This window comes from Caloenas nicobarica, chromosome 24 (assembly GCF_036013445.1).
Source record: "Caloenas nicobarica isolate bCalNic1 chromosome 24, bCalNic1.hap1, whole genome shotgun sequence".
Classification (NCBI taxonomy): Eukaryota; Metazoa; Chordata; class Aves; order Columbiformes; family Columbidae; genus Caloenas; species Caloenas nicobarica.
The window spans coordinates 3,105,632-3,122,574 of NC_088268.1; the positions used below are offsets into that span (position 1 = coordinate 3,105,632).

Consider the following 16,943-nt stretch of genomic DNA (forward strand, 5'->3'; position numbering starts at 1 on the left):
GTGACACTAGCATAAAATGGAAAACCGAGCTGAAATTTGTTGACTTGTATCAGTTTTCTTCTTCCTAATGTGAATGGTTTGCAACAGTTTATTTGGGTGCTTTGGCACATAAAAATGCTTATAAGTGCTAAAGCTGTAACTTACCACTATTAAACACTGATTAATCCCAAAGAATATTCCATATTTCATAAACAGTAAATTCAGTAGCCTTTTCAAACTCTGTGCAAGGCGCAGGGTCTGGCTCCAACACTTCAGTGCATGGAATAATAAATGTGTCTAGACCAAGCTTGGATGAGCTTAAAAAATAAGCCCATGTAACATCTATAATGTTATATGTGAAATAATCTTGGACACATCTTCATTGTGTTTGGGGAGAAAAAGCTTTTATTTTGATATAGTGCGTGCTTGTATACATTAAGGCAAACAACATTGTTGTCAAGTTTTCTGGAGTGCCTGTGGAGGAAGGAAAGTTCAGTCTCAGTCTGGAATTATTTCAGATAATTCAAAGGAACTATGTAATTGTTATGTAGGAGGACTTTTTTTTAATATATTTTTAAGATGCTTTTTAACACATCATTAAAATGTAACTGAAAAGAGCTCAACAGAAAGCTCTGTCTTGTAAAAAAACTCAGTTTACATTTCCTCCTGTTTGTTCCTGACGTCAGGGTTGGTGCATCTGAAATGCTTCTGCTAATGGAAGTTGATCTGATTTTTTTTTTTTTTTTTTTTTGGTAAAACACGAATAGGAAATGATTATTGAAAGTATAAATAGTAAAATTTAAGTTTATGAGCTTCTTCCAAATAAGAAACCACTTTAAATATTCATTACTTTGTTTACATGTTTGATGTGCCTAGTTTGGTTGAAAGATTCAGTATTTATAGTTGGTTGCTTTTTAGATAAAGAAGCGTCCAGGTTTCATATTGTGTTATTTGTATAACTGTGAATCCAGTGTTTTCCTTTAGGAAATTGCTTTTATCCGTCTGCAGCTTGCTAGCGGGGTTTTACTAAATTACATGTAGAAATCCTGTAGGCAAAAATGTGCAATATTCTGGACATATTGTAAGAAAGCTAGAGAGACAACCCGATATTTTTTCAAATGCGGTTGGTTTTTTCTACTGGGGTTGTGTTGACTTCTGGTATAGATATCAGATGGTGAGCTTTTGCATGTTACTCATTACAGGAACATCAGGTTGGTTTTCCTTCCTGTATTTGTGCTGTTCCTCTTCCTCCTCCCTCCCCCTCTTCATCCTGCTGTTGTTTCATCTTTGCAGCATTGTCGAATTTGAGTATTGGGCCAGAACTTGCTCTTTCGTCCCTCGAGCGTCCAGGAGACATGTGCTGGCTTTCAGCAAAGACTCGGGTAGGGTCTGCTTCACAAACACCGTGGGTTTATTTTCTGTTCACACACTGTGACTCTCTGTGAAATCTCCTGAATTGAAACCTATAGTATGAAATGAAGCCCCTTGCCTTTCCATGCTTAAGCGATTTTTATGATGCTTCTCATTAGTAATGGGAAGGATTTAAGTAAATTAGTGCACACAGAAACACTCCTTCCCATATCTCTTTTCCATTGACATGGAAATCTTGCTGCAAGCCTTTAAATCGTTAAAAAACTGGCAAACACAGCCATGAAGAAGCGTTTCTACCCAGTCTTGAGACAATTCTTTAACTAACTTGGCTTCTGCTCAGTGCCTTTGAGTAGGCTGGAAGGAAACCTTGCTCTAGGGTGGCAATTTCCAGCATTTTCCAGTGTCCCTTGATAATTTTTGCCTCCTCTACAGTGATATACATATAGAGAGATACAGTGCACGTCGTGGTCAGCCGGGATCTGCTTTCGTGCCCAGGTGTCAGCAGGTTGCCAGTAAATCAGAGCGACGTTATTTGCTTCTCCGTGGCTGTGAGTTACCGATGTAGGTGTAGATCTGTAAATACAGGTTTTTTGTGTTTCTCAAAACTGTCTTGTGAGTTCTGAGGCTGAAGGAAGATGTGAAAATAAATTATTGGAGGAGAACTAAATTAGTGAAGATGAAACTAAGAAACGGAACATCAACAAGATGTTTCTGAATTTGTAAATGTGCTTCCTGAATCGCTAATTGCATGTAAATGAGTATGCATATAGGCTGGTGGGAAGAGTAACTGGGAAGTGGTAAACTTAGTAATAATATAGTTTGAAAAGCTGGTATGAAAAAGGCTCCCAACCTCGTAATGAAGAGGTTAGAGAGGACTAAAGCTTATCTGAGGATTAAGACTGACTTGGTTGAGTGGTTTAAAAGTCAAACAGGATTTTGCCACATTAACAGGATTTTGACGCATTTGTACCTGTGCTGCTACAGATGATGATCAACATCCTTTTGAACAGGACAGATAATTGTGCTTACTGGTTGTCCAGAGATGCGTGAGTGTGCAGCTGCTTCTTTTACTCGAGTACATCTATATTACTCTTTCATGACAGCTTGGATTAATAATTTTAAGAATAATTATTCTAATATTCAAAGAAATGTGGGGAAAAATACTTTGTTTAAAACTTTGTATGTATATATTTGTGTGTATAAATACGTATGTATTTATATCCATAATTTTATGTTCCATTGTAGGCTTGGAAAAATATAGCAAGGACACATTTAGAGAGGACTAAATAGCACTTCTTAGATGGCAGCGTGGAATGGAGTAAATTACTCTTCAGTATTAGACGTTAATCTGTCTAATTGCAGCCTGAGTTTTCTGCAGATGTTTCGGAGCATGCTAATAAAATGCACCCTGACACAAATATTTTTACACAAACAAATATAATTAAGAATTAGAAAGAAAGGGGTATTGCTAATAATAGTATTAAAATTCATTCCTTATCTTCCTCTGTTTTAATTACTTCAGGGGTGTAGTTATTTTAATTTTGCTCACATAAATTAAGCTGTGTTCAGCTTCACTGCCAAGTACAGTACGAGTGCTTAACGCCCATGGAGTTTGTAGCAGAAACAACCAATGAAGCATTTTTTTTTCCGAACCTGCTGACAGTTGTTATTTATTAATTGGTGCAGTAGAGTCATATAATACTAGTGGTAATCGCTTTCTGAAGGATTACAAGTTATGGATCTAATTCAAATGACCTAGAACTAACACCTAATCTCTTATTACCTTTTTTTGGTGGGTATTGATACATTATTCAAAACTACGTAGGGAAAATATACTTCTAGATGGAGCTTATTGTGGTAACTCATGAGCACAGTCTACACAGATTTGACATGAGCAGGAATAATTCAAAAGGGCTTTTTTTCCTCTTGGTTTTGATGCTGCGCTCAGAGCTATGGTATGAAAGAATAAGTTCTTTGTCTCTTACCAGAGAGATAGTACTTGCCTCCTCTATGAAAGTTTTGTTGTTTCCATCCCTGTACTGTTCCAAATAATCTAATGTATTGTGCTGTGCTGCTACTGAATCTTGTGCAGCTCGGTGTGCACAAAGCTGGGCCGTTTCCAAGCCTATCGGACGCGTGTCTGAAACATCAAGCGTCTTGGATTACTCTTTTGAAGATGATATTCAACACTAAAAATGTGTATTCTAGGATTTGGGTAGGATTCATGGCCTAATGTGATGACAAATTTCAGCTGTAGATGGGTGGAAATGGTTTCGTACAGATAGTTATGCCAGATAACAGTTCACATTATATGTAAAGAGACGGTGGCAACATTTAATGGCATATTTAAAAACAGAGAGTGGGAAGAATTTGTTATATTCTCTGGCAGTACTGTTCCTGAAACAAGCAAGCTGGTTAAATCTGAAGAAAAGATACTATAGACATGAAAGACTCTTTTTTTTAAAAAAAAAAAACCTTGCAGTGCATTCCATTAGAGCCTTTTAAAGCCATTTTAAATGTTGCTTTTCTTAAACATACAATGTCCGAGGGGAGGATTTCGGAGGGGTGGTTGTCGAAGTGGACAGAACGGTGCTGTGCTGATGTATTTTAACCCAATAAAGCTGCACAGAAACTCGGCCGGTTTCACACACCGCGGTTCTCAGAGGTACCTCCTTCCAATGTGTCTGTTAATCTTCAGCATCAGCAAGGGAAGGTGTGATCAGAATTGGAACTTAAACCATTAAAATCTTACATCTGAGATACTATTCTTTATGCAATTTCATTGTCATTTAACAGGGCTGACTTCTAGGGCGTAAATCAGAATATGGTGCTTGACATCATGATGTGTCTTTGCACCAGTTTCATTTTGGTGTGGCCGTGATTTTGTGCTTGTTGCGTTACCTGTGGCATTATCCTTGCTATGGCCTTCCCAAAGAAAAATCTAAAACTTGCTGAAAACATTGAGTCTATTTGATAGCTCGACTGCTCCAAAGGGAACTGTTTTACAGCCCGTGGTGGAGGATTAAAGCAGAGGCTTGGAGAGGAAGAGCAATTAAAAAGGAAAAGAGAGAAATTGGGACCATAATGAAGCTGATACAGGTGCTGTTGTTGAGGAAGGTTATTTAAATCATCCTCCCATATTACTTGTGTTTTCTCTGTTAAAAAAAAAAAGTTAATCTAAAACTATGTTACCCATGGTAGTTGAAGAATTGAATTGCAGAGAATAAAAACTAAAAGCCAGAAGATTGTTCCAAAAGTAAATTAAGCTTAGAATTAATTTTTGTAGGTATGTACCATCCTTTAAAAATAAGATACCTGCTACCCATTCTGAATTTTTAATAACTTCTTTCTCAGGTAGCCGGTAGTTACACTAGAGAGAGATTGAATGCTCTGTTACAACTTTAAATGCTAGTTTTTGGAATAATTCTACTTTTAACAATAATTGGTTACCTGATATGTCTCTTAATATATGTTGTCCATTTCTGTTTGCTGAGGATAGCTCTGGTAGAATGGTGCTGGTCTGTATTTTTAATAAGTAGCTTCTTTACTGAATTCAAACCCCTCCAACCCATCAACTGGAATCACTTGAATTTCCAGGGGATCTAGATAATTTGCGTGAGGACTGGCTGTCCCAAATCGGTGTTTAGGAAAGTCTTTTGGCCTGTGCTTTAGTGACGCTTCAGACTGTGGAAATGTTGGTATTCAAGCCATTTATATTTCACCTTTCAATATGAAGTATGTTTCAGGAAGCCTGAAACAAGTGAAATAATCCTGGTGCAAGTGAAATAATCCATTTTTTTTTTTCTCAAAAGCTGAAGCAGAGGGGCTACAATGACACCTCACTATTTGCGCCGATATGTATTAGTGTCTTAAAAGGAATTATTATACAGAAAGTCACTCATGAGTGGAGTAACCTTATAACTGGAGGGACCTCAGCTTGAAACTGAAAGAGTAATTCTAGGTTCAGTGTTGGCTCAGTTGAGATTTTTTTAAATTTTTTTTTAAATTTCTGTTCTTTGTTGCTGTGTGAATCTCTCCTGTACAGGGCTGTGAGAACAGTGAGGAAATGGACTGACTATACCCGGAAAACTAGGTGCAAACACGGTGCTATCAACTCTGCAGAATAAGCCAACTGGAGAAGGAGGATTTTTCTTTCTGCAGGCTTTATTTATGATAATCTTAACTGCCTGGACTTTATAGAGGAGAGAAATGAGTTCTTGGTTGGCAGTTTTCCTGTGTTTTGCCTTATTATTTTAATGGCTTCACCTTAAAGGAATTTTTGAGATATGTATCAGTTATTATGGAGGTATATTGTAGTGGCTCAGTGGTTTGGTTAATCTAAAATGACTTGATCTTATAAATAAATTAAAGCAAGACATTTTCCTAAGAGTTACTTTTATGCCTTTTCAGTTATTTTGTGAGACTTTCAATGACATACTTGGTTGATTTAGAAAAATTCTGCATTTGTGTTTTATGTGAAACTCGGTGTGAAAGACTTACATTTTTATTGGTTTTTCCTTTGGGGAAAAAAAAAAGTGCTTGCAAACCCATTTGTGACACGCAAGAACCTTATGTCCGGAGCATTGGCAGTGCGAAGAGCAGTAGGTTATCCCTCAAAATTTGTTTTTTGCTGTGAATGAGGATGGCAAGTGCCACCAAGGCTACACACTGTGTAAACAAGGAGTAGCTTGCTTGTTTTAGCTCTCTACCAGGGTATAGTGGTGCTGTCGATTAAGTGAAAGAGCTCAGTGTGAGTATCCGAATGTCTCTGGATGGAGTTAAGGTTTTGAACTTCTTAACTGATATTTGTTGGTGGCTTTTTTTTTTTTTTAAAATGTAGACCTACATTATTGCAATAAAACCAGGTGCTGTTGTGCGTTACTTCGTGCTGTGTGAAGTAGCACTTAATGCTGCTTGGGCGGCAGCTGGATAAATACCAGCTAAATAAAGATAAATAAGAGTCGCCGTGGGTTTTGTAGGAGGAATTCCTGCTTGATGGACGGCATGAAGTTCTGCTGAAGGGACCAGCAAGTCACGGAGGACCCAGCCGATACAATCCCCTTGGATTTTCAGAAGAGTTTCATGCAAAGTTTCCCACCAAAGACATTCTGGAAGACTGAGCGGGCGCAGCATGAGAGAGTCCTGTCCTGGAGAATAATGGGCTGAGATAAAAATAAGAGCAGAAATAAGTGGTCGGAGGGATGTTAGCTGCAGAATTTGGCGCTAGGCCCTATGCTGAGGATCACACTGATTAATGGACCCAAATGTGAAGTAGGCTGGAGGTAATCAGTCCGCTGGTGATACACAGCAAAAGCAAGAGATGCAGAAGGGCCTTAAATCTTTAATTACTGTTTAGTAACAGCAAATGAAATGCGGTGTAGATAATTGCAAGTGTTGCATGTGCAAGTTATAGTGGTTCTAAACTGACCATTACCACTTGGAGAACTTGGGGATTAATAGGAAAGTAATGTTGAATAAAACAAAGCATTGTAGAGCCATCTTAGAGGTTTGTGGAGTGGCCACGTCTTAAAGACGTGAGATGAGGTCTGCTCGTTTTCTAAAAGATATTTTAGAGCTGCAGATGACTCAGAGCAGGGCAGCAAGGATGAGCAAAGGTACGGAAGGACTTGTATGGAAGAGGAGCGATTGAGTTGACAGGAAGTTATCTAGTAAAGAGATGCCTTTTAGGAGGAATTATTTGGGAAAGAGTAAGTGCAAATTTCAAGTGAAATGTACCTATCTCTCAGAACATTTCTGCAGACACCCTTAAATCCTTATTTGCAATATACCCTTTAAGTCATGGTGGAAAGTCCTGCTGTTTTTTCTTGATTGTTTAGTGTATTTGTCTGTGTTCCTGACTTGGCCACACTGCTGGGAGGTGTTACTGGGCCAGCAAGTTGCTTCACTCGTAGGTTAATCAGGGATTTGCTCACGGGTCTTGTGATCTTTAGAGGCCAACATGTTGAGTGAACACACCACATAACCGGGCGGTCGGGATTATGAGTATTCTTTTAATAGCAAGGTTCCAAAAGCCAACAGCAGAGTTATTGCTCCTTCACTTTCCCTGTATGTGTTTATACAACATAAACGAGCTTTCGGAAATAGGCCTTTTTTGGACCTGTAGTAAGAATGTTCTTAAGTGGTTTCTGCAGTATTGTTTGCATTATTTTGCTTTAAAAGCAGTAAACTTTGGAAAAATGTGATATCCATACCCAATTTAGATTTAAGATAATCCAATCTAGCTACAACACTGTGAATGTTAAACTGTTTTTCCTTTTCAGGCTCATTCTTGCTAAAGAAATGGCTTCCTGATACGGATGGTAATAAAACAGCAGAGATTACTGTATTTTGTGTAACACATCTTGATGTCAGAAGTGGTTTTGTGCAGAACTTGCCTGAGGAAATTTCAGACCGTCATTTCTTAATAGACATTATTCTGGGGTGTAATAAAGGTGAATCAGAGACTTTGGCTTTGTTGCACTGCAGTGAGGGCGAGAATATGCTGCTTTTTGAGCCTAAAACAAAAGAAGTGGGAATGTGTACCAAGGGGTTCCTCAAGCCTTCAATTCTCCCAACTCTGCAATGAAAGTCTGGGTGGAAGTGGAATATGTGTATGAGAAGTGTATGTGTGTGTGTGTGTATATATATAGTATGTAATAAATTTATAGTATGTAAGGCATTTAGACGAGGTTCTTAGGGACATGGGGTAGTGCTAGAATTAGGTTATGGTTGGACTTGATGATCCTGGGGGTCTCTTCCAACCAAAATGATTCTATGATTCTACTGCTATGGAATATATCCCTATATAGAAACTCCTCTACGAAGAGAAGCTTTGGGCCCCCAGTGACACTTCTGATCCTCCTTCCAGGTACATATTGTCAGGGTAGTTCTGGGGCTCCTGGGAGTTCACATGTTTTATTTTGCAGTTGGGATAAGTGAAGAGGATAGTCCATGTTCTCAGCTGTCTTTTTAAGCCCTGGTAGTGTGGTAGATTCCAGGAGTCACACGTAAAGTAACTAAGTCTGGGCTTTGGGAAGTGCCCAGTTCACTTTGGTGCTCTCCCAGTGACCATTTTCTGCTTAACACTGCTGATTCCTCATGGCTTGAGTTCTTTACGGACCTGTAGCAGTTTGCTTTCAGGTTACCCTGTTTCTCCAGTTAAAAACTCCCTGGTTTTTCAGCTCTCACGCAAAGCTAAGGAACCGCAGTTCTGTAAGTCTTCATATCTGCATTTACAGGATGAAATCAGAAACCTCGGAGTTGTTGGCTAACAAGAGCAGGATGAAGCAGAGCTTGTGTATACAACATGGAATTCTTCTGCAGTGTGCTATACGCTGTGATTTCAAGTGTGCTTATACAATGGCTTTATTTATAACTGCTTGTAGTTTAAACACATCATCTTAGGTAGTCAGGCCTATTTAAAATATCACTTTCATACTTCATAAAAGATAAAAGGTGTATAAATATGCCCTTTAAGTACTTATACATGTCTTCCCTTGTTGGAAGGCTTGAAGAAATGACTTAAAGCGGAATATCCACTTCTGCAAAGTCAGAGTTTTCCTGCACAAATATAGTTAGCCAGCTACCAAAAAACCCGAAAGCCAGGTGAAACAAACTATCACTTAAATCCCCCTTTCATTGCTGTGTTTCACTCAAAATTTAAAATATCGCCTGTAGTGTTAGCAGACTTTTTTTTTTTTTGTTCGGTTCTTACTGAAATCCCTGTTAAACTTTCAGCCACATTGGAAATATTGGAACAGGCTTGGGATGTTCACATTTGCTGCTGTGTCCGATGACTTTTCAGTGTCATGAGATCTGTGGGCCATTGAGTCTCCTCTTCTAGTTATTTGCTGACATCTATTAAAATGTCAGTTAATTACAATAAGTCTCCCAACCTTGCATTAGTCTGGAAGGAAAATATTTTTCTTGGTGTATACTTAACATAACCCATCATTTTATGGTCACGTTGGCATGTGTGTTATGAGTGCAGTACCCAAAACAACCAGTTAATAAATAATGACCAATCTGTAGATAGAGCAGAGAGGGTGAACAAACAGGTTGTATTGAATGTTAATAAACACATTATGGTAATTAGTGTCTGAAGGCATTAGAAAGGTGAGGGCTTTGTAGCACTAGTCATTATAACAACAAAACAAAAATAACTATGCTAGCAGAGAGTTGGGAATTTTGATAAACATTATTAAGATGTTGAAAAAGGAGATGCTCCATTAATAGCGTGGAACTATTTCTCCATTATTAGTATGGAACTATTTGTTTGTGAAGCAGGAAATAAAATGGAAGCTGCTTATAATTTTCATATAAAACCAGGAGTCTGAGTTGTTCAGGCAGCCTAATGTAGATGTCATCTGGATTTAACACACAGGATGGTTTGATGTGTGGTTGGTGGTTTTTTTTGTTCTCTCTTTTTTTTTAAAGCCATATGGGGTGAGCAGAAAAATCTTAAAACATGTTAAAGCATGGACAATTTTCTGGGTTTTTTTTTTTTTTTTTTTTTTTTTTTTTTTTTTTTAATTTTTGTTTTTTTTTCCCCATGATTCCATTGGTGTCTGGATGCTTTCCCATAGTTATTTAGAGTGGTGATCACAAAGAAACTGTTGCCAATTTAGAATATGGTAGAGTGGCTGCTTGCTTAATACTGTTGAAAATCAGCCAAGATGTAGCTAATTATGGAGCAGAGTGTGATGTTGTATGGTTTTATTTGTGGAATTCTTGGTTTATCAATGGTATACGTTCCCGTGTAATGAACTCTGTAAGTACAGTAATTATGTATGGGAACAGATGATTCAAATCTTACTTTTAATTAGAGAATAAGAAGTCGAGAAGACAAACTCTTTATCAAGACGGAAACATGAGACTTGTTTTCCGGATTAGTCCCTAATAAAGTTAGGTCGGTTGTCTTTACATTATTATAATTTAAATAACATTGCCATTTTCCCAATCTTTGATTTGTTAGCTGACAGGCATCATTAAAGCATATATTTTGCTTACAAATGAATTTATGTGAGTTAGAACTGGAATCGGGACTATTTTTTTGTCACTATGTATTTTGTTTCCAACGTATGTATGTGCAAAGAATTTAAAACTGTGATTTTTATTTTATTTTAGAATACCATCCAAGCTTACTCAATTTATCAGATGAATACCAGCTGGTGCAACTGACAGCCAAAACTAGAAAAATAACCTCATTTAGCGATGGAAATCCCTATTCATGAGACCATTTCAGAGCCTTTTTTCTTTCCAGCAGGACTGGTTGAGCAGCATGTTCTGATCACTGGTGTAGTGTATGGTTGCAAAGACAGATGGTCACTGTGTTTAATGTCTGTGTATTAATGTTCTGTTGATAAAAGTATGAGTAAGTTGTTAATTTCTCTGGGAAAATATAATTAAACTGTTGAGATCAGGGTACATGTGACCTATACTACGTTTGGTTTAGAGGCTTCAAATTCAATTAGATTTGCAAAATTGCTGTGAATTTTTACCTGCTTGCTTAGGTTATGGGGAAAAAAGGTTGCGTTGGTCGCTCGAGGATGAATAGAAAACTAGTCTTACATTTCCCCCTGTTAATTGGAAGTTTGCTAACTACTGCTGCTAAATATTTTCCAATATAAAATGGGTGGTATTCATCTCAAGATATCTCAGCAGACTTCCTAAACTCATTACTGGGAATCAAACACCCTGGTATCACATATCACTTCTGGGTTAGAACAACTGAGGTTGCTTAATTCTGTCAGCTAAAAGTGTTGACAATATTGTGATTTTTTTTTTTTTAAATTTTTTTGCTGTTTGTCCTAGCTGTTCCAATAAATCTTACATTAACAAGGAGCCCTTCTTTAGGCTAGTCAATTTAGCTAGATTTTATTTTATGCCTTTTCTTGGTGCACTCATGCACTACGGGGTGCATATTTAGAAACTGAGTTTAACTTGTGACCGTATACTTTATGTGTCTAACAAGATAAGAAAAAGCTCTTTTCAGGAAATCCTTTTCAGCTAGATCTGAAGGATGTTAGAGGTATGGGGAGTGTGTGTCTTTTGGCTGTTGTACCCTTTGGTTGTTTTTTAATGCGTTTTCCTGCACAAGTTCAGTTATTACCTGCAGGTGTAACCAAGGAATTATTTGGGACTGCAGGTCTGCAGACTGGCCGCTTTGTGTCTTAATTACTTAACTGTCCCATCTACTGAGCATGCTAAACCCCAGTTCTTGTACTTCTCAACTTTTTGTTTACTTTGCGACATTACTCACTTGTACCTTTTAATAGAATTTCTTTGTTTTCTTATTTTGGAAATTGCATCATGTCCTTTCACTCACTCCTGTGTGAGCAGCTTTGCCCACTGTGTGTTCATTCAGAAACTGCCTGAATCAATGAAAAGGTCCCAAACGCAGAGATTTATCAGCAGTTATTTAAAGGGGATGATTTCTGTTACACCGAAGTTGAATAAAGTGATGGATATACCAGAACAGTAAATGTAGTATAGGAAACATTATAGTTGAATTGGTATTGCGAAGCGATTTTTGCCCTGGTTTGTATTGCAGAGCAGCCTTGTGAGATTCTCAGTGTTTCTTCTTTCTGTTTCTGTTGCTCCTGGCATAAATTACCTGATTCTGTTGACAAAAAGCATTCCTCAGACTTTATTTTTTTGGCATCACGGAACTTGGGACTATTCCTCTGCTAGGTTGTGTTTTAAATTTGTGCACTCGGATGGCAACTGGAAGTCATTAGCTGCCTATTCCTGGTCGGCTTTTACAGGCCAAAATCCCAATTTACAGTAATTGGCGTCTTCACTGATGGCCAAAGGCAGAACGAGTATGAAGAGTGAGCCACTTCTTGCAGTTGATAGGACAGTGCTGGGTGTTCTGTGACTGTTTGTGCTTGTGGGGAGGAGACAAATAGAGCAAATAGTCAATTATTTGTGTTGGTTTCGGAGGTGAGTAAGAGTTAGGAAGTCTGACTATGACCTTCTCTCTGCCAAGTCCAAGAGAACCGACTCGGCAAAACTATACTGATATAATAATTAAAAAAAAGGAGTAATTTTGTAATATATATTATGACTTGCAGCCTTAGCACAGGACAGGGGTTTTAAACCCCTAAACTCTTAGAATATCTGGAGAAATCCTGACTTGCTTCTGATTGAAACCCACCATAGTTGTGATTTATGTGTTTAATCAAGAGGGAATAATTCTGAAATGGATTCACCCCCAAAAAAGCTGTTTGTATATTAGTCTCTAAATATATTTGTTGTGATACAACATGTCAGAGTTTGTAACTTCCATGCGGTTAAATAGCGGAATTTACGAATATAATTAGAGGGTTAAAGGCATTTACAAAATAAAAGCACTTTAATGACATTCAGTTTTTATTGACAACCCACTAATATCTGGTGCATTCACATAAAGATTTCTAATGTAATAATATGAGCAGATGAAAGCTCTGCTATTTAAAAGCTCAGTGCAGAGCACATTCATCAAATACGCTGGCTGAATACAGATGGAAAGTTATTGAGCAAATGCTGGGGAGTCAGCACGCACGTACAGCCTACATGGCTGGAATAAGCCGTATTCTACTCCTTGTTTTACAGGTTATCGCATGAAAAGAGATATATTAAGGACGTAGATGGCAGCAAACTGAAACATTTATGAGGAGTTATTTTTAGGTATTCCAGAAGTCCATGCTTGTTTTTACTTTTCCAAAATTCGTAATATTGCTGATTTTGAAAGAAAAAACAATTCACGCAGTCACCTGCTGGAGGTGTTTGCAAGTACCTGGTTTTTGACCACTTAAAAGAATTGTGGGGAATGCCAAATTAGTGGGTTAAGATCTTTGTTTCTTTAGGATCTAAGGATTATTGGGGTTTTTTTTGAAGTGGGAGGTGGCCGGAGGTCAGGGGCCGTGGGCTGGGCAGACCCTTCCTTGGTGCTATGTATCAAAAATATAGATCAAAACATAGATATCAAAAGTATAGATCAAACCCCTCTTTTGGTGCTGTGGGATTAGGGCTGCATTTGCATGTTTGCCTGGCTGGACTGATTGAACAGCTGCGGTCCTGGGGCACGTCAGATGCTGGTTACTCGCTTTTTAGCCATTTTTTCCACGGAAAATTGAAAGCAGGGAGGCAATTGGCAACCCTGAGAAGTAAGGTGGGATTGCTTCATGAATTTATGGAATGTCTTGCAGTTTTATATAAAAAATTATTCATATAACCATCTGAGAAGTTCCTGTTAAGGTTTGGAGAGCACTGTGAATTTCAAGTTAGGTCAATTGCTTTCAGTATCTTCTTGCAGCACAATAAAAGACCCTACTGAAGTGATTGAATATTATTCTACTTTGCTTTAAACTCGTAAACTTAAGGTGGTCTCAATTTATTTTGCATTTTTTCCTTCTTTGTTTGACAAATGAGATGTGTCTGTTATTTCTTTCAACTTGATATTCTCAGATGAGATTTCTAGAAGAGTAAATTGGTAAAGCCGGTAACACAATATCCTCAGCACAAATATACACACAGGCGGGTACTAAAATCAGCGCTCTGGTCTTTTTCAATAAGTACCAAGATGTTTCTCGTGGCTCTTTGATGAACTTGTTAAAATTCATGATGACAGAGCAAAGGACCAAGAACTGAACTCTTGATTTAGTGTTGAATCTCTTCATGGGAGTGGCGTTTGTGTAAGGGTTGAGTTAAAAAAACAAAACAAAACACCCCAAAACACTAAAGGGACTTTGCAGGATTTGAGCAGGAGAGCTTGGTAGGCTAGAGGAAAAGACTTGGAAGTAATATATTACTTTTTAAACAGTATCAAAGGCAAGTGGTATCTCCTGTTTGAAAAGTGGTGAGAGGGAAGACTCAAGTGACCAGAATTAGTATTGATTAACAGAGATTTAAAAGCGTGAGCATTAACTTTTTAATGATGATAGAGAGCAGGGGCTGTCTGATGGCTTGTACAGTCATGCCTAGAAAAAGTGATGAGTTTATTCCTGGGATGAAGTTCTTGCAGTTCTGTGCGTGCAGCTGGACAGCATGAGACCCAGCGCTGGATTGAGAAGATGCTACTAAATTCTATTTTCTTTTTAAATGTCTTTCAGGACTTTCAGTGAATGGAGGAAGACACTTTTTACTAGAGATTTAACTTGCCTAAAGATATCAAGGTAGGAGAATTTTTTCAACGGTCCCATATTTTCTTAATTGTTTAAGTTGTGCTCTGTTGTTTCTTTCTTAATCTGTGATCACCTAGAATTGGAGCATGGATCATGGATCTTCCTGTATCAGTTTTACCAATTTTTAACCTGATTGCTTCTGTATTTAGAGGAAAAGGTGTAACGGCTTTCATGTATTAGTGTGTGTTTGTTCTGTATCTTTTCCTGCTGGAGGTGATCAGCACAGAAATCTTCTGTGTTTTGAGAAAATTTCCAGTGCTTGTCAATGGATCAAAGTTCAGTTCCATAGTGAATATTCTTGAGGCTTGAGCAGGTGTGCAGCAGGTCTGTATTTTAATAGATATTTTCGATTATTTAAAAATCAAGAAAATAATTCAAGTTTCCTTCAATCTCTTGAAGTAGTCAAGTGCTATAACATTTCCTGCCACTTTATACATCGCCTAGTTTTTTGTTTTCATTTTCCATCATGCCACTGCATCGTCAAAATTACACTAAGATCGAAAAGAGCCTCAAATAGAACACGCAATACGTAGCTGGTGTTTTTCTGAGTGACGGATTTTGGCTGCTCCGTGTCATAGCTGAAAATTGAAATGGAAGCGGTTCCCAATGGAGAATCTTGCTGCTCTTCAATCATCGGGTGGTTTGGGGCGGAATCAGGATTGTTGGTCCTGGCAGAACGAGGCTTGTTGATTCCAGCTCTAGAAAGTGCCCTAGAATTTCTTCCAAGGCGCAGTTTAACTAGGCTGAGCTTTGGCAGAACAGTGCCATGTTTTGTTTCAGGCTTTAATACCTAGTTCAAATGGTGGTTGATGGAGGGCAGTGACCAATAATATTTACAACCAAAGCAGTAATTTTAACTGTTATGGGCAAAACAGAAGACACTAAAAAGGCTGAAGTGGAGTTGATGGAGTTGATGGTGATCGTATTTCTAACTTTTCCTCAGTTATCAGTTTTCTCAGAGGCTGTATAATTGACGTTGTATATGGAGAACATAGGTGTCCCTTGTGAATTCAGCCTGTACCATGAATCTAGAATTAGAAACCAGGTTATGCAAAATGATCAAGCCCTGTTCAAAATTAAATTTCCTTAAATTCAAGGTCACCGCATTTTCATGTTCAAGAGAGAACTTGTGGCTTCTGGTGAGTGATGGCATTCTTACACTCGTGTTTCTGACCTCATTTTAAATAGTTATTTAGTATTTCTTGTGTTAAATCCCATTTTGGGAGAATTTTGTTTCACAGAAGAAGAAATTGAAGCCTTGACCGCCAAGTTGCAAAGTTAGTGGTCTGTGATGGACAAGCTTATTTTACCAGAATTCTTGTTGTTTGGGAATGGTAAGGTTATCTAGACGCAGAGTGAATGATAAGCTGTTGTGCTTTTATTCTTCATCCTTCATCCCAGAGGTGTGACAGTGTTCTAGACCAGATGAAAAGCGAGGATCTCCCATTAACGAAGGACAGGGAACACAAACCTGCGCAGAACATCTGAGCTGAGTACTGGGGAATTGCAGCTCTGGTGTTGTCCTGCTGCCCTACAGCTCCAGAACCAAACGCTGCTTCGCTCTGGCACGATTACCGAGATAATTAGCCCTCTGCAAGTGCTCTTTTCCAAGCACAATACCAAAATGAGCTGTTCTCTGAGGAAGTTTGATGGGTTTTCATAATTATACAGTACTTGTTTAATTCCTCTCAGGCTCTGACTGTATAAAAGTGACCTCTGAACATAAACACCACAGACTTTAAGTGAACATCATCACCACAGACTCATCAAGAAATACGTTGGGGGGCCTCATTCACCTCAGGGCTGTTGTTGGGAACGTTGCCGTGTTGTGCTCTCAGAATTACCCGTCAACTGTCACGTTGAAGGTTGCTTTATTTCACTAATAGAAAAGCAGAGGTTGAAGCTGCTTCCTTGTGAAACATTGTCACGCTGACCCGCTGCACGCTTGTCCAGCGTGAATGCTCTTCGTTATTTGTATGGTTTTAATTTTTTTTTTAAATTTATTTTAATGTATGTCCATCCAGGAGGGAAGGGGAGAGAACAAACGTGGGGGCTCTTGAGTTGGGGGGGTTGTAGGAAACCTCTAAGTGTTTTGGTGAGGAGGGGCCAGAGGGGATGGACAGGCGGACCTTCACATCCAGCCCCCCCATCATAATGATTAAAGTTCAGGCTTTCATGAGCGAACATAAAATGATTAATTTTTGTTCGTATTCAGTTGTGCTAAAGCCTATTAGTTTAGAGAACTTTGTCTAATAAACTCTTAATTGCTTAAAAACCTGTAATTGGTAGGGTTTAGTCCTTTTAATTCCTTTTTTCCTTTTCCCAAATAATCCGATAAGTTCTTGGCATTTTTACTAGATTACAACAATGCTTTTTTCATTCCTGAAGTTCCTGGAAATATTTACTCTCTAAATTCTGCTCCTGTGT

At 38.3% G+C, this 16,943-nt stretch overlaps 1 protein-coding gene across 4 annotated transcripts in view; it reads left to right on the forward strand.

The window, feature by feature from the left end:
* The window catches only part of TANC2 (tetratricopeptide repeat, ankyrin repeat and coiled-coil containing 2), a 184,359-nt gene that overhangs the window by 11,607 nt on the left and 155,809 nt on the right, over nt 1-16,943 (forward strand). For 3 of the 4 annotated variants that reach the window (XM_065651122.1, XM_065651123.1, XM_065651124.1), the window contains exon 2: nt 14,445-14,507. The exons of the other annotated variant lie outside the window; for it this stretch is intronic. The gene's annotated coding sequence lies outside the window, so the exon portion shown is untranslated. The remainder of the gene's footprint in view (nt 1-14,444; nt 14,508-16,943) is intronic. 4 annotated transcript variants of the gene reach the window in all.